General features: G+C 53.7%; 2 pseudogenes; both read left to right on the top strand.

Moving 5' to 3' along the window:
• Positions 1-7,474: 7,474 nt before the first annotated feature.
• LOC143695060 (E3 ubiquitin-protein ligase PHF7-like) lies at positions 7,475-10,025 on the top strand (annotated as a pseudogene).
• Positions 10,026-22,399: 12,374 nt separating this feature from the next.
• On the top strand, positions 22,400-24,947 carry LOC143695059 (E3 ubiquitin-protein ligase PHF7-like; annotated as a pseudogene).
• The last annotated feature ends 198 nt before the right edge of the window (positions 24,948-25,145 follow it).

The following is a 25,145-nucleotide window of genomic DNA, read 5'->3' as shown; positions in this document are numbered from 1 at the left end:
TGCGTCAGGCCCGAGCAGGGCCCGTGGGTGCCCTGGGCAGTGCAGGAGCAGCACAGGAGCAGCTGCCAGGGCCTGGCGAGGCACAGGGGTCAGCCTCGGCTCGGTGACACAGCATGCAGGCTGCAGGGGACAGAGCCAGTGGCAGCGGGCATGAGCAGCTCTGCGGGGCTCTGAGCCTGCAGCAGCATCGGCCCCAAGGCTGCTCTGTCCCTGCCTGGCTGATGGGCAGGGCTGGAGGCTTGCAGAGCAGGGGCCATTGTGGGCATGGCTGTCCCAGGAGCTGCCCCCTGGCCCAGCTGGGCCCCACTTGGGCAGGAGGGAGGCTCCCAGCACCCGCATGGCCGAGCAGCTCCTGCCTCCCCCTGCCTCTGCTCTGATCCCCACACTGCCTGCTGCCACAAGAGCCCCTGGGCCAGGCTGTCAGAGGGCTGCTTTGCCCTCACCTGCCTCCCTGGCACCAGGGCCCTCCTGCTCTCTGCCAGCCATGGCTGGTGTCTGCGCTGAGTCCCCTCTCCTCCAGTGACATGGTCATTTCGAGGTTTTTATTTCTATCTAACTATGCGGGAAAGAAGAGTGGAGGGGAGTTTGCAGAGCAGGCCCAGAGCCACGAGGCTCTACTCCCTGCTCAGCCCTGCGTGAGCCCTGCTCCTGTCCACCTTCTGCTCCCGTTGTTGCGTTGAGGAACACTGCAGTGTCCTCTGGCTGTTCCTTCGCTGATTCTGGGGAGAGGCAGGTGAGCCTGCAGCACAGGCCCAGAGCCCCGAGGTTTGTTTCATGTTTTAACCTGCATGAATCATCTTTTAGGATAGGTGGAGAAAAAGGAGCAGGCTGCTGAAGTTGCTTCAGTTTCTACCACAAAAAGCAATGTGTTTGTACCACCTACTAGCAGAAAACACCTGTTTTCCAACAGCCTATTACTAAAAATTTGCCTTTCCATGGATCGAGCACAAATGCATCAGGGATCAGCATCCATTGGCAGAACAATGACTTTTACTAACGACTTACTACAGAACTACTAAAAAGCGGAACACTACTTTTACTAACTGATGGCTTCCATGAAATCTAAGCACTCAACTCCCTTTATGTGGCATATGTGAAGGACAACTGCAAGAAATCCTGCTATTAAATTCATAGCACTGGACAAAGAAATACCTGACTGCTTTTTCAGAGTTTAATGCACTAACAAAATGACACAGGCAGACCTTTTTCTTTTCGAAACTTTTTGAACGTTTTTTCACACCCTCATGTTCTTCCTGATATAGTTGAGATTATCTAAGTAATTAGATTTGGTATCTTTTCAGGCTTCCCATTCATGCCCTGAATATTTTGCCAGACCTTCCTTTTTTTTTTCAATTCTGTGGTTTCCCTCTGGTGTTTTAAATCAGATGTTTCAGTATTTTTACTATCTGTGGTGCTACTCTCTCGGATCTAGTGAAGAGGGCCAAGCAGTGCCGGTCTGCCGGCAGGTCCCAGGCGTCGCTCCTGCTGGCGGCTCCGGGGCAGGAGCGACGCCGGCGCTGCCATGGCCGGGCTTCCCTCAGGTGTCGGCACTGCCAGCCCGGCTCTGCCCAGCGGCCCCGGCGCTGCCATGGCCGGGCTTCCCTCAGGTGTCGGCACTGCCAGCCCGGCTCTGCCCAGCGGCCCCGGCGCTGCCATGGCAGAGCTTCCCTCAGGTGTCGGCACTGCCAGCTCGGCTCTGTCGGGGGCTCTGGCACCGCCACGGCGCACGGCAGCTCTGGCACTGCAGCCTCGGCCAGCAGCCCGATCTGCGGACTGGGACCCCGCAGCGGCCGCACGCTTCTCCCTGAGCCCGAGCAGCGACTGCACCCTCCCAACAGCGCGCCGGGAATGCGCCCACGACCAGCGCGGGCTCGGCTCTGGGCAGGAACCGCCCCGCCCCTCACACCCGCCCGCCCCTTCCCGCCCTCCGGCCCCGCCGCGCGGCGCCCGCGCTGTCATGGCGGCTCTCGCCCACAAGGCAGCGCCCTGAGCCCTGCAATGGCGCCGGCAACGTTCTGGCACTCTGGAAGGCGCGGGCGGGCACCTCTTGCAAACTGGGCCATACGTCCCATTTCCTGAAGAAAACACGTCCTGTCGTGCCTGGCCTCTACACACTTCCGAGCCTGATCAACAAGAACAGACGTTTAACCTGTGACACACATAGCAGCCTACAAGCTCGAAGTGATGGCCAGGTGTTAGAAAAGCAAAGTACTTGTTGCTAGAATTGTCTTTTAAGACTCAGGGCTGGGCACGTTTCACTGATCTCAGACCCAGAAGGAGGTTGACAAAGCTTGGGAAGAAGGATGCCCACTGATAGTGGACACAAAGCATGCAGAATTTAGGGGCCCTAAGAACATCTGCTAGAACTGCCAAGATAAAGAAAACATTCATGAAGCCAACTCAGGAAATATGCTGAGATGAGCACCAGCTGGGTAAAATAGAGTGTGATGTTTGCAGGCAACAGGACTTTGGCACCCAGATTATCCTGGGGCTGGCCATGGGATGGTTCTGATCACCAGAACACATGAAAAGACGGTGCAGTGCAAGTGCTGGGCATTGTGCTTCATAGAAGCCAGATGAAAAAGCTGGGGAGACTGTGCTGGATTCTTGTGTGGTATCTGCCCCTTCTGTGTAAAATGCCAATCACTTGTTTTAAAATTTTAAAAGTAATAAATTAGTTACAAAAGTAGTAATAAAAATTAGAGAAATAAGAATTTGGACAATTAAGAGTTAGGACAATAAAGGACAATAAAAAAGGCCAAGAATTACAGATGTCTGGGTGCTCTGCTCTGCCTCAGAACACACTTTGCTAACAAAGGATTAACCCTTACAAGTAATAGCCTGTTGCATATACATATATCTCATACACGATGCCAAAATTCTTTTCAAACAATGGGTGTTTTCTTGTGAGTGTCAACCCCTCCCTCATCTTGTAAATCAATTGTCTTGGTCCCTCAAAGTCTGGTTCTTCCCGATAAGGAGGCAATATTTCTTCTCTTAGAGTTTTGGCGTCTTGTTACTGTTATCTCTGCTTGAGCTATTTAGAAAAAGTATCTTTCACAGTTTCTGTAGCCTAAAACTATATTCACCACACTACTTTAAAAGATTAGTATAGGACTACAAAAAAGGATTAATACAACATAACTTTCCAACATAACACATATAGTATTAATTTTAATATTTGCGAAAAGCCAATCATATAATACCCATTTTTCACACCTTCTCTGCTCCTTCTTCTTCTCAAAATATATTGTACACCTGACTAAAAAAACCTACTTAGAGCCATGCTCAGTGCCTTATTCTGAAAACTTACATCTGACTTACAGGTTTAGCACCTTACAGAGCAGGTTTGAGGCCCTGGAACTGGAGGGACAGACAAGTGATGAAGTGGGCACAAGTCCTTCTGGAATAGAGGGGGCACCTAGGGCAAGTCAGCCAACACCATGCATCGTGACCACCTCTGTTCCAGGGGAAGGCAGGGTCCTTGCAGGCCTTCCCAAAAGCATCTCAAGGGAAGGTTTCCATCTCCCCCTGCCCTGTTTCCTTGACTTTAGCTGAATCTTTCTCTGACAGAAAGACAGGAAGCTCAGGTGTGTTAGGAGATTAGTGTGAGCATTGGCAGAGGTGAATGGTGAGGAATCCAGAGGCTTGTGCAACTCTCTTCCATGAAGAGTCCCTTGTTGTATATTTCCAATAAACCAGAGCTGAAATGGCAAGGCAGCGATTGGGGAAATACAGCACTGAGACAATAAAGCTGTAAGATGCCTTGTTTTGAGAGGGACAAGTAAGACAAGAAACATTCAAACAGCAAATACTGAGAAGATGAAGAAAAAGCCAAATTTTTCTAAGGTTTTCTAATGTTTGTTTTCTTCTCTGCACCTTTTGAAGATTGCCTATATCCTATTTCCATTGTTTTCTTTTTTCCTGTCTTGAGAATGAATTTTGCATTCTGGATATTTTAAGTCGGACATAAGACAAGTTCCATATTGTTTGGCAATCATGAAAAGGTAAGTTTAGAGGTAACATCCATTATCTTTGATGATTGGATCAGACTCAATTTTAAATAGCCTTGTATGTCATGCTCATATGCAAAGATGCTAGATTGATCCTTTGAAGGGCATTAAACCAAGAAACAAGTACTTCAAAAGCTCTGGAGGTGGCTGCCATGGTGAGTTTCCCTGAGGTGTCACAGCCCCAGGCCTGCTCCATGGCAGATTTCCTGAGGACTGGCAGTCCCAGCCCCGTTCCATGGCCGGTTTCCCTGAGGTGTCACAGCCCCATCCCGCTCCATGGCCGGTTTCCCTGAGGTGTCACATCCCCATCCCGCTCCATGGCCGGTTTCCCTGAGGTGTCACAGCCCCAGCCCCGCTCCATGGCCGGTTTCCCTGAGGGCTGGCAGTCCCAGTCCTGCTCCATGGCCAGGTTCCCTGGTCACTTTGAGGTGCTGTTCCTCTCTCTCTATGGGAGAAAGAAGAGGCCGGGGAGCTTGCAGAGCAGGCCTAGAGCCACGAGGGCTCTACTCCCTGCTCAGCCCTGCGTGAGCCCTGCTCCTTCCCTCCTTCTCCTCCCACTGTCAGCTCGTACTGACACTCGGCCTGAGCCCAGCATTCCCTTTTGGGGCCAAGGGAAATCTCTGCTCCTGCCTCTGGCACAGGGCGCTCTGCCAGCAGGTCAGGGAAGGAGACAGCCCCAGAGAGAGGCGTGAGCAGTGGAGGAAAGCCAACATCACTGCAGTCTTGCAAAAGGGCACCAAGAAGGAGCCAGGAAAGTGCAGGCCCATCAGCCTCAGCTCCATCCCCAGAAAGGTGACAGAACAGCTCCTCTTGGATGCCATCTCTGAGCCTGTGCAGTAACAGGAATGGAAACCATGCTTGACCAATCCCACAGCCCCCTCTGCTGCAGTGGCTGCCTGGGTTTGTGAGCGGAGAGCAGTGGTTGTTGTCAGCTGGGACTTCAGCAAGGCTTTGTCCCTGCCTCCCCTAACAGGCTCCTGAGGCAGCTCAGGGCCAGTGGGGCAGAGAAGTGGCCAGGGCAGCTCCAAACTCAGATAGCTGTGAGCTCAGGGGGCCGTGCTGGGGCCAGCCTTGTTTGCCTTATTCCCCAGTGACCTGGCAGAAGGGACAGAGCGCTGCCTCAGCGTTTGCTGATGGGACAGAACCGGGAGCAGGGGCTGAGGCACCACAAGGCTCTGCTGCATTCAGTGAGACCTGGACAGGCCTAGAGAGTTGAGCAGAGAGGGACCAATTGAAATTGCACTGGGGAAAGCCTCTAGAAGAGCTTCAGGCTCTGTAATTACCAGGCAACAGAAGTGTTTTAGTACACTGGAGTCTATAACGGTGTCTTGTAATGTCGAGTCAGGGAAACCCCTGCTTCTGTGGGTGTTCCAGGACCAGTTCCTTGTATGTATGTCAAGAAAGTCTTGGAGAGAAACATGAATGAATTCAGAAACTTCCCCTGATATTATTTTGGATTTTCACAATTTTCTGGAATGCCAGGTGAAGTGTAAGGATGCCAAAAGGAAAGTGAAAGCAAACCAATAAATCTTTAAAACATCAGAAGCATCTCCAGTTTGTTCCTTGAAGAAGTTGCCAAACAATGTCACTTTTGAAATCCTTTGAAAGATCTAACAGGAAAAAAGCATTGGCCAAAAGTGCTGCCCTGTGTTTCTGAACAGCAACATGCATTTTGTGTTGATGCAAGGTTTGTACCAGGGTTTGGGGTTTTTGTGTGTGTGTGTGCTTTGAATGTGAGTGTTTGCAGGACTATTAATAATTAGACCATGTACTGAAGAGAACATGTTACTGTGTTGTGCTGTCCAGTGCTGAAGAGGGTTGAGACAGAGCAGGTAGCTGTGTGTCTGTGTGTAACTTGCATGAGCAGCACCGGAGCAGTGCCCAGGGCCTGGAGAAGCAAACGGGTTCTTCCCGGTGCTGAGGACAAAGCGTCCAGAGCTCGGGATTGTCCGGCCAAGCTCTTCTGGCTCCTTGTGCTTTGAGCCCTGGCCAGGAGCCCTGCAGAGCCCCGGGTGCAGCTTCCCAACTTCCCCCTCTTCCTCTGCCTCCTCCCTTCCTCCAGGGTAAAGGCACTCCCTGGCATTGCACTGGCTGTGCCTCCATCCTAGACCAGTGAAGGGATCGTTTCCCAGCCAAGGTGGCTCTCCCATGGAGACAGGAAAATGGACAAACTCCTGCTGCCCCAGCATCAGGCAGGTGCAGGGTGTCCCTGCCTGTCAGCCCCTGCCCTGCTTCCCAGAGATCCCACTGCTTGTTCTAGAAGTCATGGATCTGGATTTCCAGGAGCATATTTACATAGACATCAATGACAAAAATTGACAAGAATTGTTTGTGCGTCTCTTCCTGATTTCTTTCCAAGGTATTTTCTAGTAGGAAAGCATGGACCAAACTGGCAAAGTTCCTATAATGCAGGAAAAGCATCCTCCTGCCTTTGACTTGGGTTGAGAACTGTTGCAAGCACTCCTGTCGAACGTACACAGAACATTCTCAGTGAATTTTCTGAGTTTCCACAGAGTCAGTAGAAAAGATGACGTTTCTAAGGAGCTTAATACAAATTTTTCCATTTATATGAAATGTCAAAGTTATTAGTTCAGAGGATGACAGGATAACAGAGGTCTGGAGGCAGCTGTGATGGTCTCCAGGTTTATCTCCTGTAACCAGTGGTGATCAGCAGCAGCATCAAATCAGGTTCATCTTAGTTTTCTCCAGACAGGTCTTGAGGAAAAGGTCAGTTCACCTAGAGCAGGGTTTGAATCTCTGCCGTGCAGGAGACTCCGCACGGGCTCTCTGGGCCACCGGCTGCCAGGGGCAGGAGCAGAGATTTCCCTTGGCCGGGGCCGGAGCCCTGGCATGGCAGTGCCTGAACAGCACCTTCCTGCCTGCAGTACCACCCTCGATGGCTGCCCCAGGGCCTGGCATTTGACCCTGCACTTGCTGCAGGAGTCCTGGCCCTGGTTCCACCCTGAGCAAACGCTCGGACCCATCTCAGAGCCTCGGTGCCCGAGGGGGCCGCCACAAGTGGATGCCAGGGACCTGAGGCCATGGCTGCCCCAATTTTGGGTACACGGTGCTGATGTCAGAGTGGCCATTGTGACCTGTGCGACCAAGGCCACAAAAGGGAACGCTGGGCTCAGGCCGAGTGTCAGTGCGACCTGACGACGGGAGGAGAAGGTAGGGCAGGGACGTGGCTGCTCAGGGACCAGAGGGGCCCCACACCTCGGGGCTCTGGGCCTGTGCTGCAGGCTCACCTGCCTCTCCCTTCCCAGAATCAGCGGAGGAACAGCCAGAGGACACTGTGGTGTTCCTTAACGCAGCGACGGGAGGAGAAGGCGGACAGGAGCAGGGCTCACGCAGGGCTGAGCAGGGAGTAGAACCTCGTGGCTCTGGGCCTGTTCTGCAAACTCCCCCCCCCCCACTCTTCTTCCTCCCATAGAGAGAGAGGACCAACACCTCAAGCGACAATGTCACTGGAGGACAGGGACTCAGAGCAGACACCGGCCATGGCTGACAGCAAGCAGGAGGGCCCTGGTGCCAGGGAGGCAGGTGAGGGCAAAGCAGCCCTCTGACAGCCTGGCCCAGGGGCTCTTGTTGCAGCAGGCAGTGTGGGGATCAGAGCAGAGGCAGGGGGAGCTGCTCCGCCATGCCGGGGCCGGGAGCTTCCCTCCTGCCCAAGTCGGGCCCAGCTGGGCCAGGGGGCAGCTCCTGGGACAGCCGTGCCCGCAATGGCCCCTGCTGTGCAAGGCCTCCATCAGCCAGGCAGGGACAGAGCAGCCTTGGGGCCGATGCTGCTGCAGGCTCAGAGCCCTGCAGAGCTGCTCATGCCCGCTGCCACTGGCTCTGTCCCCTGCAGCCTGCATGCTGTGTCGCCGTGCCGAGGCTGACCCGGACATGTGCGGTGACAAACTGGAGAAGGGTGGGCTCTGTGCCCACGTGTTCTGCATGGTGAGTGACTCCGGGCGCTCCCTCCACCGTTGCAATGAGCAGCTCCTGCCGCCCTCTCCTCATCAGCTCCTCCCCTTGCCTGCAGCTCTTCGCCACTCTTCTATCTCGCCAAGAGAATCACCACGTTGGACTCATGGGCTTTCTCCCTCGGGATCTCCAAATTGCAGTCCGGCGGGCGGCACAGAAGGTGAGAGCGTGACAAGAGCAGGGAGATTTGTGCCTGGCGAGGTTTGCCAGAGCTTAGCGCAGAGAGCAGGAAAGAAAGGCCGGCCCAAGAGCCGCGACAAAGTCTGGCTCCCAGCAGCTGTGGCACAGAGGCCCTGGCACAGGAGCCTCCCTCCTCCACCAGGCGGCTCTGTGGGCTGGGACCCGGCAGCGGCCACATCCTGCGCCCTGCCCGGAGCCGTGGGGCTGCCAGGGGAGCCCTCGAGGCTGCTGCTGCTGCTGCTGCTGATGGGGCTGCTTGGCTCTTTCCAGTACTGCTGCGTCTGCGGCCAGAGCGGGGCAACCATCATGTGCTGCAAGGAGTACTGTGACAGATGGTTCCACCTGCCTTGTGCCAAGGAGGGCGGCTGTGTCAATGTATACGTTACTCCGTTCAGGTACCTCCTCTCCCTTTCTGGCCATCACTGGGGAAGGATCCAGCATTTCTCACTTTCCCCTTTGCTTTGCCCCCAGCTCCTTCTGCCCTGAGCACCGTCCAGAGCAGGAGGTGGAGGTGACTCCAGAGTCGGACACCATTTGCTCCATCTGCTTGGAGCCTGTGGAGGACAGAAAGACCTTCACAACCCTGGTGTGCCCAACGTGCAAAAGGGCCTGGTTCCACAGGGACTGCATCCAGGTTGGAGCCCTCCCCTCAGCCCTGGGGCACAGCAGGTGCTCAGCAGCAGCAGCAGCAGCAGCAGCAGCAGGGCCTCGCTCACCCTGCCTGTGTTTGCCCTGCAGGGACAGGCCATGCGCGCTGGTCTTTTATGCCTCAAGTGCCCCCTGTGCAGAGACAGTGGGGAATTCCCTGTTGAAATGTTCATCTTGGGGATCCGAATCCCCTTCAGGTTGGTGTCCTTCTGCCTGGCCCACCAGCCAGGAGGGTACAAGTGCTGTGCTGTGCCAGGCCCTGCCCCAGGAGCCCTGGCCCTGCCCTGTCCCGTGAGTCTGGGCTTCAGCTTCGTGCCCAACTTGGAAAAGCGCTGGAGAAAGAGCAGGGACACCCTGGATCTCCATGAGGGGAGGGCAGCAGAAATTCATCATCTCTTCCTTTCTCCATCAGACAGCCGACATGGGAGGACAACGATGCCTTCGCGGAGCTAGGAGAGAGGCATGGCCAGTGCAATGCCAGGGATTGCCTTTACCCTGGAGGCAGAGAGGAGGCAGAGGAAGAGGGGTAAGTTGGGATGCTGCACCTGGGGCTCTGCAGGGAACCTGTGTCTCCACAAGGGCTCAAAGCGGGAAGAACCAGAAGCGTTTGGCCAGACAACCACCTTCTGGCACACTTTGTTCTCAGTGCTATGAGCCTGTTTGCCTCCCCAGGCCCTGGCAATTGCTCCTGTGCTCCTCCTGTGCTGCCGAGGGCACCCATAGGCGCTGCTCTGGCCTGAGAAACAGCACACACAGATGGGAGTGTGACACCTGTGCTGGGCTCGGAACATGTATGAGTCAAAGCCCCCCTGTGTCCCTGGGCTGGGGGCAGTGCCCAGGCCGGGCTTGGCAGAGTGCGTCCACTGCTGGAGGGCTGGGGGCACTGCTCTGGCCTGGCCTGGCCTGGCCTGGGCCTGGGGGGCCTTTGACATTCCCGCTTGCCCTTACAGCCTCCAGGGTTGAGTCAGAGCTCAATGGCCCCAGGCTGGCCAGACAGTCAGGACTGGAATCTGCTCATGGCTCCTTAGAATCTGAGGCCATCATGCCCAGCTCCCACAGCCCTGTGCCATTGGTGCTGGTTTCCCCATCGCCATCTCCAGAGACGAGCAGCCACAGCAGGCCTCAACACGCAGCGTGGCAGCAGGCGCTGCCATCTTCCTCACTGGACACCAGGAGAATCAGCAGATCAAGGTCAACATGCAGCAGGTCCTCTGACCCTGAGAACAGGGTCCATTCCAGACGTTCTGGGCCCGGCCGCAGGCAAAGCCGCTCTCGCCAGCAAGGTCGGGCCCAGAGTCCATGTGTCCGCTCCAGGAGTCCCTGTGACAGGAACAGTGGGACAGGGCCACGGTTTGAGAGGCCCAGGCAAAGGGAGACATCTGCACGGACGTCCCCCAGACGCAGCCGCTCCCACCAGCAAGGTCGGGCCCAGAGTCCACCTGTCCGCTCCAGGAGTCCCTGTGACAGGAGCAGGGGGACAGGGCCAAGGGCTGAGAGGCCCAGGCAAACGGAGCCACCATCACAGGCATCCCCCAGACACAGCCGCTCCCACCAGCAAGGTCGGGCCCAGAGTGCACCTGTCCGCTCCAGGAGTCGACGTGACAGGAGCAGTGGGACAGGGCCAAGGGCTGAGAGGCCCAGGCAAACGGAGCCACCATCACAGACATCCCCCAGACGCAGCCGCTCCCGCCAGCAAGGCTGGGCCCAGAGTCCACCTGTCCGGTCCAGGAGTCGCCGTGGCAAGAGCAGCAGGAAAAGGCGAAGGACTGAGAGGCCCAGGCGAAGGGACACGTCATCGGGGACGCCCCCCAGACGCAGCCGCTCCCGCCAGCAGCGCCGGGCCTCGACTCAAACTGTGCGGTCCAGGAGTCGCCAGGACAGGAGCAGGAGGACAGCAGCGAGTGCTGAGAGGCCCAGGCGTAGGGGGACATGGTCGGGGACATCCCGCAGGAGCAGCCGCTCGCACCAGCGACGTCGGACCTCAGCTGGGACCTCCAACAGCAGCACGTAGCGTCATCTTTTCTTTCTAGTCCATGTGTTGCTTGCCGGAAGTGAAGGTGAGAACGCTCAGTGCAGGGACCTTGAGATGTGCAGGTCTGTGAGAAAACCATATCAGCTCTTGATGTTTCTATTGGCAGGAAAGAAGTCTGTGCTAAATACCTTGATTTCTGTGTACCCGTGTATTCAGTGAAAAGTCACTTAAGGATGTGGCTAATTACAAAGGACTCTTGTTCCTGCCTTTAGACTCCAACCTCTGATGTTTCCCCACTGCTTACCCTTGATAATGAACCACTCCTTAACGGGCTTGGATATGCTTAGGGAGACATTCAGAGCAAGGTGGCTCTTAGGGAAGCTGTCTCTGAAAAGGACGTGTGCTGTGTTGCTATCTTTGAACAATCTCATTTCAGTAAAGCCAAAAAAAGAAGAAAGAAGAGAGTGAGGCACTGCCTCAAGTGGCTGAAGACAACTTTGACAGTATTGCTGCGGATTTGAAAGACTTGATTGGACCTTCAAAGAACAAACCAGAATAGACGGAGGAAATACCCTGGGGCAAAGAGGATGCACAGGACTCTGCCCCAGGGTATTTCCCTTCCATTTGGGACCTTTGCCTGAGAACGACACAGCTCAGAAGCTGAGTACTTTCACGTTTTCCTTCTTTGGAGGCACAGAGGAGTTGGGCATCAAAGAAGGCAACAGCAGAACCCTTCTAACATGCCATTGCTAAGGAAGAGCTTCTGGCAGGCACTGTAGGGCAATACAGTGTAAAGAAGGTCAGGGTCCAGGGGATTTTCAGCAGCAGAAGTCAGTAATTAGGAAGAAGCATTTTCATCTTCATTTCTGCTTGCCAGGGCTGTGGTAGATTAATGAGAGGTAACTCTTGCTTGCATCTCAGGAATTCTAAAGGCATGCTTTGAGAAGGCATTGGGGTTTCTGCTGAGTGGTGAAAAAGCTGGTTCTCATGCCCTGAATTCCTCAAACGGGGAAAAAGGTGACAAACCAGTCATATCAAGTTTCATAGAACCCAACAAGATTTTAAAGGAAATGTGTGTTAATGTAGAGGGAGGAGCAAAGTCCGGGAGCTGACCCCAAGATCCATGCGCATTCTGTTTGTTACTGAATTCTACTCTTGGACCTTTAGAAAAAAGAAACGGAATGACACATGATCTTTGGGGTGTCCTAACCTTAGATAAAATGAGGCCGTCTGAAATGAAGATGAAACAACATTAAATCGAGTCCCAGTCATGTAGGAGAGAAAAGAAACCGCGAGAAGTTATCCACAATATTAAAAAACCCAACGCAACAGCACAAAGCAACGAGTCCCCCACACTTGTGCTGAACTGAGAAGGTATTCATGGTCTTCTGAATGCAATGACAAATGTTTAAGAATACATAAGGGATCCCTAGAACAAAGTGGAGCAGAGATGTAGCTTAGAAAATCTGGCAGGGGCAGATTCTGTCCTTCCCAAATCTGTCTTCTCCACTCTAAGTATTTCACTTGAAAGGAGGAATTTTTCCTGACCAGTAGGGGAAGAATCTGGTTTTGGCTTTTTTTCTCTATGGGTGCTGTCATTGCAGAGCCTTATGCCCTTGGAACAATAAAGCCGGTAAAAGCCACATGGCAAGAGGATCCACGTTTCCAAGACAGCAGTTCTGAGGGTGATGATGAGCCTGAGATGTCAGAGATTGAACAGGACCAAGAAACGCAAGTTCCATTTCTCTTTGTTGTCTACTTGGCTGTAGTAGTTGGATGCTGTGGGAATATTAACTCAGGAAATGGGAAACGGACATTGCACACCTCTGAGCAACCAAAGTCATCTCGGAAAATCGTTTGTGCTGCACAGAGTCAAAACTCCCAGCAGCACATTTGATGTGAAGATGAATATGGGAAGAGAGAGTTGAGCACAAGAAATTAACTGGGTCATTTTGGTTGGACCAACTCCAAAGTGAGTTTGGCTAAAAGCCAAAGACACAGTCAGTTTTCTCTCTAAAAGTGGGTTTTGTAAAATAAAAAGCTCTATTTGGGGTTCCTAGGGAATAAAGCTTTTCAATGTATACCATTTCTCTGAAGCACTAGAGTTTGAAGTCATGTTCATGGAATTTGATAGTACAATTTAGGATGCTCAAATCCCTTTGTCCTTGTCTAGGTTTCTTTCTTTACCACGCACAGGAAGTGCTAGAGTTTTTTTCTTCTCCAAAGATGATGAACGCCTAAGAGGTATGACAGAATTTCTTCAACCCCTTTTGTATTTTTTTTCCTTTTAAACCCTTCCTGGAATTCAGTGAGGAGGAAAAAATGCTGCCTAGTTATGAAAGTCTTCTAGTCAAAATTTGCCACCCTTATTTGTGGTCCAAGTTGTGGTAGAATCCTGTGAGAAAGTCCTGGTAAAAGAGAGGTCAAGCAGATTTCTGGCTTTCTTGTCTTTCAGACAATTACCGAATAGGAATCTGGACTTTTAGAGTTTACCAGAAACTTAGTCACTTGTCAGGTTACCTAGACATTTTGGATCCTTTCAGGTATTTAAATCATCTTTAACTTTTTCCTCTCTTTCTGGTGTTACCGTTAGAAACGTTTGAGTGTTCTTCTTGTGAGCCACGTATGTCCCTGTGGTTCTTTGTGCTAATGCATCTGGGGCTTTCTCTTCTGAATCCAGTCAATTTTGTATTTAGAAAGAAAGACAACAACAACCAAAGGAAACATACACACAGTGCCCAAAACCTGCACAGGCCACCAAAACAATTGCTGGTTCTATTTTGTAGACTAGAGTCTTAAGACAAGCTTAAAGGATGTGCCTTCCATGAGACTGATGAGATAACTGTGATGAAAGGCACTGCTGTGTTCACACAGTTAGCGGCCTGCAATCTTCCAGCCAGCCTGATTTACAGGGTGTGTTGAAATGGAGAGCTCAGGCCTCAGCAGGCCTCAGTTCTGGGGGAAGGTGTGGGGTGCTGGTGCTGAGCTTCAAATGAAAGAGCTGCAATTTCACTGCAATTCAGATTGCAGCATGTTGAGGAAAACTGCTGCTGCCTTTCTTTCCATGTTCTTAGCACAGCAGGCCGCAGTAGGGAACATTTCTGCTGAAGCCAAGGTGTGGTGGGGAGCAGGAGAACAGGAAGGATGGTGAAGAATTGATTTCTGATTTCAGTGCTGTGTTGGTCATGATTGTTAGAAGCAGCAGCACAATCACAAGCGTTTAAGCCTATTAATTGGTTGTTTCTTTTGTGCAGAGGGTCCACAGTTATTTTGTAGATTGGTAGAACTCAGTGAAGAAAAAGAGGGTTAGGAAGACAGACGTAGATTATTGCTTGAGGTGAGTATGTAACATCTGTTCCCTGGTAAGTCTGGGGGAAAGCTGAGCCTGGGGAGGGATTGCAGGTATGAATGTGCATGCAAAATGAATTCAGGACCTCGAGAAGAGCTTTAAATTTGTAATGAAGAGGGAAGAGAAGTTTTTTAGTGTAGCGGTGTGTAGAACATCATGTTGTGTGGTCCAGTCAGGTAAACCGCTACATCTCTGTATGTTACAGGTGCAGTTACTTAACTGTATGTAAGGATAGTGAATGTAGAGACTTCTCCTAATAGTGGATTCAGAAACTTCTTGGTAGAATTTGTTAGATTTTCATTATTTTCTGGAACGCCGAAGGAAGCATAAGGATAGCCTATAGGAAGTGCAAGCAAACCAATAAACCTTTTACTGATTAGAAGCGAGTCACGTTTGTTTCTTGAAGGAGTTGCCAAACAACGTTACTTTCAAAATCCTTTCAAAGGTCTAACAGGGATCAATAGCAGCAAACCCTGTTAGGCCGTGTTTGGGAGCTGGGGCTGAGGCTCTTGTGTCCTGGGGAGCCACGGGAAGGCTCCAGTCCTGACTGTGCGGCCAGGCCGGGGCCATGGAGCTCCAGCCCATCCCTGGTGGATGCAAGGGCAAGCAGGAATGTCAAGGGACCCCAGGGCCGGGCCAGGCCAGGCCAGAGCAGCGCCCCCAGCCCTCCAGGAGCGGATGGGCTCTGCCAAGCCCAGCCTGGGCACTGCCCCCAGCCCAGGGACAGGCGGGTGCTTTGCCCAAGAGCCGTGCCCAGAGCAGCAGAGCTGTCACAGCCCCAGCTGGTTCTGCTCTGCGTCAGGCCCGAGCAGGGCCCGTGGGTGCCCTGGGCAGTGCAGGAGCAGCACAGGAGCAGCTGCCAGGGCCTGGGGAGGCACAGGGGTCAGCCTCGGCTCGGTGACACAGCATGCAGGCTGCAGGGGACAGAGCCAGTGGCAGCGGGCATGAGCAGCTCTGCGGGGCTCTGAGCCTGCAGCAGCATCGGCCCCAAGGCTGCTCTGTCCCTGCCTGGCTGATGGGCAGGGCTGGAGGCTTGCAGAGCAGGGGCCATTGTGGGCATGGCTGTCCCAGGAGCTGCCCCCTGGCCCAGCTGGGCCCCACTTGGGCAGGAGGGAGGCTCCCAGCACCCGCATGGCCGAGCAGCTCCTGCCTCCCCCTGCCTCTGCTCTGATCCCCACACTGCCTGCTGCCACAAGAGCCCCTGGGCCAGGCTGTCAGAGGGCTGCTTTGCCCTCACCTGCCTCCCTGGCACCAGGGCCCTCCTGCTCTCTGCCAGCCATGGCTGGTGTCTGCGCTGAGTCCCCTCTCCTCCAGTGACATGGTCATTTCGAGGTTTTTATTTCTATCTAACTATGCGGGAAAGAAGAGTGGAGGGGAGTTTGCAGAGCAGGCCCAGAGCCACGAGGCTCTACTCCCTGCTCAGCCCTGCGTGAGCCCTGCTCCTGTCCACCTTCTGCTCCCGTTGTTGCGTTGAGGAACACTGCAGTGTCCTCTGGCTGTTCCTTCGCTGATTCTGGGGAGAGGCAGGTGAGCCTGCAGCACAGGCCCAGAGCCCCGAGGTTTGTTTCATGTTTTAACCTGCATGAATCATCTTTTAGGATAGGTGGAGAAAAAGGAGCAGGCTGCTGAAGTTGCTTCAGTTTCTACCACAAAAAGCAATGTGTTTGTACCACCTACTAGCAGAAAACACCTGTTTTCCAACAGCCTATTACTAAAAATTTGCCTTTCCATGGATCGAGCACAAATGCATCAGGGATCAGCATCCATTGGCAGAACAATGACTTTTACTAACGACTTACTACAGAACTACTAAAAAGCGGAACACTACTTTTACTAACTGATGGCTTCCATGAAATCTAAGCACTCAACTCCCTTTATGTGGCATATGTGAAGGACAACTGCAAGAAATCCTGCTATTAAATTCATAGCACTGGACAAAGAAATACCTGACTGCTTTTTCAGAGTTTAATGCACTAACAAAATGACACAGGCAGACCTTTTTCTTTTCGAAACTTTTTGAACGTTTTTTCACACCCTCATGTTCTTCCTGATATAGTTGAGATTATCTAAGTAATTAGATTTGGTATCTTTTCAGGCTTCCCATTCATGCCCTGAATATTTTGCCAGACCTTCCTTTTTTTTTTCAATTCTGTGGTTTCCCTCTGGTGTTTTAAATCAGATGTTTCAGTATTTTTACTATCTGTGGTGCTACTCTCTCGGATCTAGTGAAGAGGGCCAAGCAGTGCCGGTCTGCCGGCAGGTCCCAGGCGTCGCTCCTGCTGGCGGCTCCGGGGCAGGAGCGACGCCGGCGCTGCCATGGCCGGGCTTCCCTCAGGTGTCGGCACTGCCAGCCCGGCTCTGCCCAGCGGCCCCGGCGCTGCCATGGCCGGGCTTCCCTCAGGTGTCGGCACTGCCAGCCCGGCTCTGCCCAGCGGCCCCGGCGCTGCCATGGCAGAGCTTCCCTCAGGTGTCGGCACTGCCAGCTCGGCTCTGTCGGGGGCTCTGGCACCGCCACGGCGCACGGCAGCTCTGGCACTGCAGCCTCGGCCAGCAGCCCGATCTGCGGACTGGGACCCCGCAGCGGCCGCACGCTTCTCCCTGAGCCCGAGCAGCGACTGCACCCTCCCAACAGCGCGCCGGGAATGCGCCCACGACCAGCGCGGGCTCGGCTCTGGGCAGGAACCGCCCCGCCCCTCACACCCGCCCGCCCCTTCCCGCCCTCCGGCCCCGCCGCGCGGCGCCCGCGCTGTCATGGCGGCTCTCGCCCACAAGGCAGCGCCCTGAGCCCTGCAATGGCGCCGGCAACGTTCTGGCACTCTGGAAGGCGCGGGCGGGCACCTCTTGCAAACTGGGCCATACGTCCCATTTCCTGAAGAAAACACGTCCTGTCGTGCCTGGCCTCTACACACTTCCGAGCCTGATCAACAAGAACAGACGTTTAACCTGTGACACACATAGCAGCCTACAAGCTCGAAGTGATGGCCAGGTGTTAGAAAAGCAAAGTACTTGTTGCTAGAATTGTCTTTTAAGACTCAGGGCTGGGCACGTTTCACTGATCTCAGACCCAGAAGGAGGTTGACAAAGCTTGGGAAGAAGGATGCCCACTGATAGTGGACACAAAGCATGCAGAATTTAGGGGCCCTAAGAACATCTGCTAGAACTGCCAAGATAAAGAAAACATTCATGAAGCCAACTCAGGAAATATGCTGAGATGAGCACCAGCTGGGTAAAATAGAGTGTGATGTTTGCAGGCAACAGGACTTTGGCACCCAGATTATCCTGGGGCTGGCCATGGGATGGTTCTGATCACCAGAACACATGAAAAGACGGTGCAGTGCAAGTGCTGGGCATTGTGCTTCATAGAAGCCAGATGAAAAAGCTGGGGAGACTGTGCTGGATTCTTGTGTGGTATCTGCCCCTTCTGTGTAAAATGCCAATCACTTGTTTTAAAATTTTAAAAGTAATAAATTAGTTACAAAAATAGTAATAAAAATTAGAGAAATAAGAATTTGGACAATTAAGAGTTAGGACAATAAAGGACAATAAAAAAGGCCAAGAATTACAGATGTCTGGGTGCTCTGCTCTGCCTCAGAACACACTTTGCTAACAAAGGATTAACCCTTACAAGTAATAGCCTGTTGCATATACATATATCTCATACACGATGCCAAAATTCTTTTCAAACAATGGGTGTTTTCTTGTGAGTGTCAACCCCTCCCTCATCTTGTAAATCAATTGTCTTGGTCCCTCAAAGTCTGGTTCTTCCCGATAAGGAGGCAATATTTCTTCTCTTAGAGTTTTGGCGTCTTGTTACTGTTATCTCTGCTTGAGCTATTTAGAAAAAGTATCTTTCACAGTTTCTGTAGCCTAAAACTATATTCACCACACTACTTTAAAAGATTAGTATAGGACTACAAAAAAGGATTAATACAACATAACTTTCCAACATAACACATATAGTATTAATTTTAATATTTGCGAAAAGCCAATCATATAATACCCATTTTTCACACCTTCTCTGCTCCTTCTTCTTCTCAAAATATATTGTACACCTGACTAAAAAAACCTACTTAGAGCCATGCTCAGTGCCTTATTCTGAAAACTTACATCTGACTTACAGGTTTAGCACCTTACAGAGCAGGTTTGAGGCCCTGGAACTGGAGGGACAGACAAGTGATGAAGTGGGCACAAGTCCTTCTGGAATAGAGGGGGCACCTAGGGCAAGTCAGCCAACACCATGCATCGTGACCACCTCTGTTCCAGGGGAAGGCAGGGTCCTTGCAGGCCTTCCCAAAAGCATCTCAAGGGAAGGTTTCCATCTCCCCCTGCCCTGTTTCCTTGACTTTAGCTGAATCTTTCTCTGACAGAAAGACAGGAAGCTCAGGTGTGTTAGGAGATTAGTGTGAGCATTGGCAGAGGTGAATGGTGAGGAATCCAGAGGCTTGTGCAACTCTCTTCCATGAAGAGTCCCTTGTTGTATATTTCCAATAAACCAGAGCTGAAATGGCAAGGCAGCGATTGGGGAAATACAGCACTGAGACAATAAAGCTGTAAGATGCCTTGTTTTGAGAGGGACAAGTAAGACAAGAAACATTCAAACAGCAAATACTGAGAAGATGAAGAAAAAGCCAAATTTTTCTAAGGTTTTCTAATGTTTGTTTTCTTCTCTGCACCTTTTGAAGATTGCCTATATCCTATTTCCATTGTTTTCTTTTTTCCTGTCTTGAGAATGAATTTTGCATTCTGGATATTTTAAGTCAGACATAAGACAAGTTCCATATTGCTTGGCAATCATGAAAAGGTAAGTTTAGAGGTAACATCCATTATCTTTGATGATTGGATCAGACTCAATTTTAAATAGCCTTGTATGTCATGCTCATATGCAAAGATGCTAGATTGATCCTTTGAAGGGCATTAAACCAAGAAACAAGTACTTCAAAAGCTCTGGAGGTGGCTGCCATGGTGAGTTTCCCTGAGGTGTCACAGCCCCAGGCCTGCTCCATGGCAGATTTCCTGAGGACTGGCAGTCCCAGCCCCGTTCCATGGCCGGTTTCCCTGAGGTGTCACAGCCCCATCCCGCTCCATGGCCGGTTTCCCTGAGGTGTCACATCCCCATCCCGCTCCATGGCCGGTTTCCCTGAGGTGTCACAGCCCCAGCCCCGCTCCATGGCCGGTTTCCCTGAGGGCTGGCAGTCCCAGTCCTGCTCCATGGCCAGGTTCCCTGGTCACTTTGAGGTGCTGTTCCTCTCTCTCTATGGGAGAAAGAAGAGGCCGGGGAGCTTGCAGAGCAGGCCTAGAGCCACGAGGGCTCTACTCCCTGCTCAGCCCTGCGTGAGCCCTGCTCCTTCCCTCCTTCTCCTCCCACTGTCAGCTCGTACTGACACTCGGCCTGAGCCCAGCATTCCCTTTTGGGGCCAAGGGAAATCTCTGCTCCTGCCTCTGGCACAGGGCGCTCTGCCAGCAGGTCAGGGAAGGAGACAGCCCCAGAGAGAGGCGTGAGCAGTGGAGGAAAGCCAACATCACTGCAGTCTTGCAAAAGGGCACCAAGAAGGAGCCAGGAAAGTGCAGGCCCATCAGCCTCAGCTCCATCCCCAGAAAGGTGACAGAACAGCTCCTCTTGGATGCCATCTCTGAGCCTGTGCAGTAACAGGAATGGAAACCATGCTTGACCAATCCCACAGCCCCCTCTGCTGCAGTGGCTGCCTGGGTTTGTGAGCGGAGAGCAGTGGTTGTTGTCAGCTGGGACTTCAGCAAGGCTTTGTCCCTGCCTCCCCTAACAGGCTCCTGAGGCAGCTCAGGGCCAGTGGGGCAGAGAAGTGGCCAGGGCAGCTCCAAACTCAGATAGCTGTGAGCTCAGGGGGCCGTGCTGGGGCCAGCCTTGTTTGCCTTATTCCCCAGTGACCTGGCAGAAGGGACAGAGCGCTGCCTCAGCGTTTGCTGATGGGACAGAACCGGGAGCAGGGGCTGAGGCACCACAAGGCTCTGCTGCATTCAGTGAGACCTGGACAGGCTTAGAGAGTTGAGCAGAGAGGGACCAATTGAAATTGCACTGGGGAAAGCCTCTAGAAGAGCTTCAGGCTCTGTAATTACCAGGCAACAGAAGTGTTTTAGTACACTGGAGTCTATAACGGTGTCTTGTAATGTCGAGTCAGGGAAACCCCTGCTTCTGTGGGTGTTCCAGGACCAGTTCCTTGTATGTATGTCAAGAAAGTCTTGGAGAGAAACATGAATGAATTCAGAAACTTCCCCAGATATTATTTTGGATTTTCACAATTTTCTGGAATGCCAGGTGAAGTGTAAGGATGCCAAAAGGAAAGTGAAAGCAAACCAATAAATCTTTAAAACATCAGAAGCATCTCCAGTTTGTTCCTTGAAGAAGTTGCCAAACAATGTCACTTTTGAAATCCTTTGAAAGATCTAACAGGAAAAAAGCATTGGCCAAAAGTGCTGCCCTGTGTTTCTGAACAGCAACATGCATTTTGTGTTGATGCAAGGTTTGTACCAGGGTTTGGGGTTTTTGTGTGTGTGTGTGCTTTGAATGTGAGTGTTTGCAGGACTATTAATAATTAGACCATGTACTGAAGAGAACATGTTACTGTGTTGTGCTGTCCAGTGCTGAAGAGGGTTGAGACAGAGCAGGTAGCTGTGTGTCTGTGTGTAACTTGCATGAGCAGCACCGGAGCAGTGCCCAGGGCCTGGAGAAGCAAACGGGTTCTTCCCGGTGCTGAGGACAAAGCGTCCAGAGCTCGGGATTGTCCGGCCAAGCTCTTCTGGCTCCTTGTGCTTTGAGCCCTGGCCAGGAGCCCTGCAGAGCCCCGGGTGCAGCTTCCCAACTTCCCCCTCTTCCTCTGCCTCCTCCCTTCCTCCAGGGTAAAGGCACTCCCTGGCATTGCACTGGCTGTGCCTCCATCCTAGACCAGTGAAGGGATCGTTTCCCAGCCAAGGTGGCTCTCCCATGGAGACAGGAAAATGGACAAACTCCTGCTGCCCCAGCATCAGGCAGGTGCAGGGTGTCCCTGCCTGTCAGCCCCTGCCCTGCTTCCCAGAGATCCCACTGCTTGTTCTAGAAGTCATGGATCTGGATTTCCAGGAGCATATTTACATAGACATCAATGACAAAAATTGACAAGAATTGTTTGTGCGTCTCTTCCTGATTTCTTTCCAAGGTATTTTCTAGTAGGAAAGCATGGACCAAACTGGCAAAGTTCCTATAATGCAGGAAAAGCATCCTCCTGCCTTTGACTTGGGTTGAGAACTGTTGCAAGCACTCCTGTCGAACGTACACAGAACATTCTCAGTGAATTTTCTGAGTTTCCACAGAGTCAGTAGAAAAGATGACGTTTCTAAGGAGCTTAATACAAATTTTTCCATTTATATGAAATGTCAAAGTTATTAGTTCAGAGGATGACAGGATAACAGAGGTCTGGAGGCAGCTGTGATGGTCTCCAGGTTTATCTCCTGTAACCAGTGGTGATCAGCAGCAGCATCAAATCAGGTTCATCTTAGTTTTCTCCAGACAGGTCTTGAGGAAAAGGTCAGTTCACCTAGAGCAGGGTTTGAATCTCTGCCGTGCAGGAGACTCCGCACGGGCTCTCTGGGCCACCGGCTGCCAGGGGCAGGAGCAGAGATTTCCCTTGGCCGGGGCCGGAGCCCTGGCATGGCAGTGCCTGAACAGCACCTTCCTGCCTGCAGTACCACCCTCGATGGCTGCCCCAGGGCCTGGCATTTGACCCTGCACTTGCTGCAGGAGTCCTGGCCCTGGTTCCACCCTGAGCAAACGCTCGGACCCATCTCAGAGCCTCGGTGCCCGAGGGGGCCGCCACAAGTGGATGCCAGGGACCTGAGGCCATGGCTGCCCCAATTTTGGGTACACGGTGCTGATGTCAGAGTGGCCATTGTGACCTGTGCGACCAAGGCCACAAAAGGGAACGCTGGGCTCAGGCCGAGTGTCAGTGCGACCTGACGACGGGAGGAGAAGGTAGGGCAGGGACGTGGCTGCTCAGGGACCAGAGGGGCCCCACACCTCGGGGCTCTGGGCCTGTGCTGCAGGCTCACCTGCCTCTCCCTTCCCAGAATCAGCGGAGGAACAGCCAGAGGACACTGTGGTGTTCCTTAACGCAGCGACGGGAGGAGAAGGCGGACAGGAGCAGGGCTCACGCAGGGCTGAGCAGGGAGTAGAACCTCGTGGCTCTGGGCCTGTTCTGCAAACTCCCCCCCCCCCACTCTTCTTCCTCCCATAGAGAGAGAGGACCAACACCTCAAGCGACAATGTCACTGGAGGACAGGGACTCAGAGCAGACACCGGCCATGGCTGACAGCAAGCAGGAGGGCCCTGGTGCCAGGGAGGCAGGTGAGGGCAAAGCAGCCCTCTGACAGCCTGGCCCAGGGGCTCTTGTTGCAGCAGGCAGTGTGGGGATCAGAGCAGAGGCAGGGGGAGCTGCTCCGCCATGCCGGGGCCGGGAGCTTCCCTCCTGCCCAAGTCGGGCCCAGCTGGGCCAGGGGGCAGCTCCTGGGACAGCCGTGCCCGCAATGGCCCCTGCTGTGCAAGGCCTCCATCAGCCAGGCAGGGACAGAGCAGCCTTGGGGCCGATGCTGCTGCAGGCTCAGAGCCCTGCAGAGCTGCTCATGCCCGCTGCCACTGGCTCTGTCCCCTGCAGCCTGCATGCTGTGTCGCCGTGCCGAGGCTGACCCGGACATGTGCGGTGACAAACTGGAGAAGGGTGGGCTCTGTGCCCACGTGTTCTGCATGGTGAGTGACTCCGGGCGCTCCCTCCACCGTTGCAATGAGCAGCTCCTGCCGCCCTCTCCTCATCAGCTCCTCCCCTTGCCTGCAGCTCTTCGCCACTCTTCTATCTCGCCAAGAGAATCACCACGTTGGACTCATGGGCTTTCTCCCTCGGGATCTCCAAATTGCAGTCCGGCGGGCGGCACAGAAGGTGAGAGCGTGACAAGAGCAGGGAGATTTGTGCCTGGCGAGGTTTGCCAGAGCTTAGCGCAGAGAGCAGGAAAGAAAGGCCGGCCCAAGAGCCGCGACAAAGTCTGGCTCCCAGCAGCTGTGGCACAGAGGCCCTGGCACAGGAGCCTCCCTCCTCCACCAGGCGGCTCTGTGGGCTGGGACCCGGCAGCGGCCACATCCTGCGCCCTGCCCGGAGCCGTGGGGCTGCCAGGGGAGCCCTCGAGGCTGCTGCTGCTGCTGCTGCTGATGGGGCTGCTTGGCTCTTTCCAGTACTGCTGCGTCTGCGGCCAGAGCGGGGCAACCATCATGTGCTGCAAGGAGTACTGTGACAGATGGTTCCACCTGCCTTGTGCCAAGGAGGGCGGCTGTGTCAATGTATACGTTACTCCGTTCAGGTACCTCCTCTCCCTTTCTGGCCATCACTGGGGAAGGATCCAGCATTTCTCACTTTCCCCTTTGCTTTGCCCCCAGCTCCTTCTGCCCTGAGCACCGTCCAGAGCAGGAGGTGGAGGTGACTCCAGAGCCGGACACCATTTGCTCCATCTGCTTGGAGCCTGTGGAGGACAGAAAGACCTTCACAACCCTGGTGTGCCCAACGTGCAAAAGGGCCTGGTTCCACAGGGACTGCATCCAGGTTGGAGCCCTCCCCTCAGCCCTGGGGCACAGCAGGTGCTCAGCAGCAGCAGCAGCAGCAGCAGCAGGGCCTCGCTCACCCTGCCTGTGTTTGCCCTGCAGGGACAGGCCATGCGCGCTGGTCTTTTATGCCTCAAGTGCCCCCTGTGCAGAGACAGTGGGGAATTCCCTGTTGAAATGTTCATCTTGGGGATCCGAATCCCCTTCAGGTTGGTGTCCTTCTGCCTGGCCCACCAGCCAGGAGGGTACAAGTGCTGTGCTGTGCCAGGCCCTGCCCCAGGAGCCCTGGCCCTGCCCTGTCCCGTGAGTCTGGGCTTCAGCTTCGTGCCCAACTTGGAAAAGCGCTGGAGAAAGAGCAGGGACACCCTGGATCTCCATGAGGGGAGGGCAGCAGAAATTCATCATCTCTTCCTTTCTCCATCAGACAGCCGACATGGGAGGACAACGATGCCTTTGCGGAGCTAGGAGAGAGGCATGGCCAGTGCAATGCCAGGGATTGCCTTTACCCTGGAGGCAGAGAGGAGGCAGAGGAAGAGGGGTAAGTTGGGATGCTGCACCTGGGGCTCTGCAGGGAACCTGTGTGTCCACAAGGGCTCAAAGCGGGAAGAACCAGAAGCATTTGGCCAGACAACCACCTTCTGGCACACTTTGTTCTCAGTGCTATGAGCCTGTTTGCCTCCCCAGGCCCTGGGAATTGCTCCTGTGCTCCTCCTGTGCTGCCGAGGGCACCCATAGGCGCTGCTCTGGCCTGAGAAACAGCACACACAGATGGGAGTGTGACACCTGTGCTGGGCTCGGAACATGTATGAGTCAAAGCCCCCCTGTGTCCCTGGGCTGGGGGCAGTGCCCAGGCCGGGCTTGGCAGAGTGCGTCCACTGCTGGAGGGCTGGGGGCACTGCTCTGGCCTGGCCTGGCCTGGCCTGGGCCTGGGGGGCCTTTGACATTCCCGCTTGCCCTTACAGCCTCCAGGGTTGAGTCAGAGCTCAATGGCCCCAGGCTGGCCAGACAGTCAGGACTGGAATCTGCTCATGGCTCCTTAGAATCTGAGGCCATCATGCCCAGCTCCCACAGCCCTGTGCCATTGGTGCTGGTTTCCCCATCGCCATCTCCAGAGACGAGCAGCCACAGCAGGCCTCAACACGCAGCGTGGCAGCAGGCGCTGCCATCTTCCTCACTGGACACCAGGAGAATCAGCAGATCAAGGTCAACATGCAGCAGGTCCTCTGACCCTGAGAACAGGGTCCATTCCAGACGTTCTGGGCCCGGCCGCAGGCAAAGCCGCTCTCGCCAGCAAGGTCGGGCCCAGAGTCCATGTGTCCGCTCCAGGAGTCCCTGTGACAGGAACAGTGGGACAGGGCCACGGTTTGAGAGGCCCAGGCAAAGGGAGACATCTGCACGGACGTCCCCCAGACGCAGCCGCTCCCA

The sequence above is a fragment of the Agelaius phoeniceus genome, chromosome 11 (genome assembly GCF_051311805.1).
Source record: "Agelaius phoeniceus isolate bAgePho1 chromosome 11, bAgePho1.hap1, whole genome shotgun sequence".
NCBI classification, from domain to species: domain Eukaryota; kingdom Metazoa; phylum Chordata; class Aves; order Passeriformes; family Icteridae; genus Agelaius; species Agelaius phoeniceus.
Note: the sequence above shows the minus strand (reverse complement) of the source record. Positions and strands in the feature narration are given on the sequence as shown.